Raw genomic sequence first — 1,087 nt, 5'->3', positions numbered from 1 at the left:
CAAGACCTCAGTCATGACGCACAAGTCCAGAGTCAAGACCTCAGTCACGACGCACAAGTCCAGAGTCAAGATCTCAGTCATGACGCACAAGTCCAGAGTGAGGCGAGCTGGTCTGGGAAGCTCAGTCCTCACCTCCTTCTACAGGTGTGCAGTGGAGAGCATCCTGTGCTCCAGCATCAACGTGTGGCATGGAGGCTGCACAGCTGCAGAAAGAAAAGCTTTGCAGAGAGTGGTGAAGGCTGCACAGAAGTCTGTTGGAGTCAGTCTCCCCACCATCACAGACATCTACACCTCTAGATGCAGGAACAGAGCCACCTGCATCAAGAAGGACCCCACTCACCCAGCACACACACTTTTTGCCCCGCTCCACTCAGGCAGGAGGTTGCGGAGCATTAAGTGTAGAACCACTAGACTGAGGAACAGCTTCTACCCTGAAGCTGGTAGACTCAAATATTTAACTAGAAAAATCACTGTAATGCCACTTTAATTGATAAGTGATTTAAGTGATATGTCACTTTATTTGGGCTGCTGAGTTAATCGGAATCAGAATGCCTTTTTTGCCATTATACGCAAATACAATGAAATGAATGCCTTTAAGCTGCTATATTCATACTGGTCTGCTCACTACAGACTCATGTTCAGGCTGCTGTTTAATACACCATTTTACATCATTATTGTTTAGTGTACATCTTAGATCCTTGTATACTGTTTCTATTTTCATACTTTATACTTTTGCTATTTTTGGGTGTAACTGGGACCTTCGGTACATAATTTCATTCCACCTCATGTACCACATGAATAATCACTGTGAAAAACCACATCAAGTTGCTGCTGATCTGTTTCATGTTGCTGCTGATCTGTTTCAATGTTGATGTGTTCATGCGTGCACATCTGCTCAAAGACTCATGTTCATGTTTGTGCTGATGTTCAATGTTTTATGTTATGAGTGCTTAGTGTATATTTAGTTGATGTTTTTCTTAGTTCATATCTTAGATGTTATTACTGTTTTTCTTATACATTTTATTGTTGGATGTAACTGGGACCCCGTGTACATAATTTCGCTCCACCACATGTACCACATGAGGTG

At 42.7% G+C, this 1,087-nt stretch overlaps 1 protein-coding gene across 1 annotated transcript in view; it reads right to left on the bottom strand.

Annotated features, from left to right (window-relative positions):
* Nucleotides 1-1,087, bottom strand: part of adamtsl3 (ADAMTS-like 3) — a 132,968-nt gene that overhangs the window by 85,218 nt on the left and 46,663 nt on the right. The window lies entirely within an intron of this gene.

This window comes from Nematolebias whitei, chromosome 1, assembly GCF_014905685.2.
Source record: "Nematolebias whitei isolate Nwh7 chromosome 1, NemWhi1, whole genome shotgun sequence".
In the NCBI taxonomy this organism is placed as follows: Eukaryota; Metazoa; Chordata; class Actinopteri; order Cyprinodontiformes; family Rivulidae; genus Nematolebias; species Nematolebias whitei.
The sequence above is the reverse complement of the archived record's forward strand: the minus strand, read 5'-3'. Positions and strand labels throughout refer to the sequence as shown.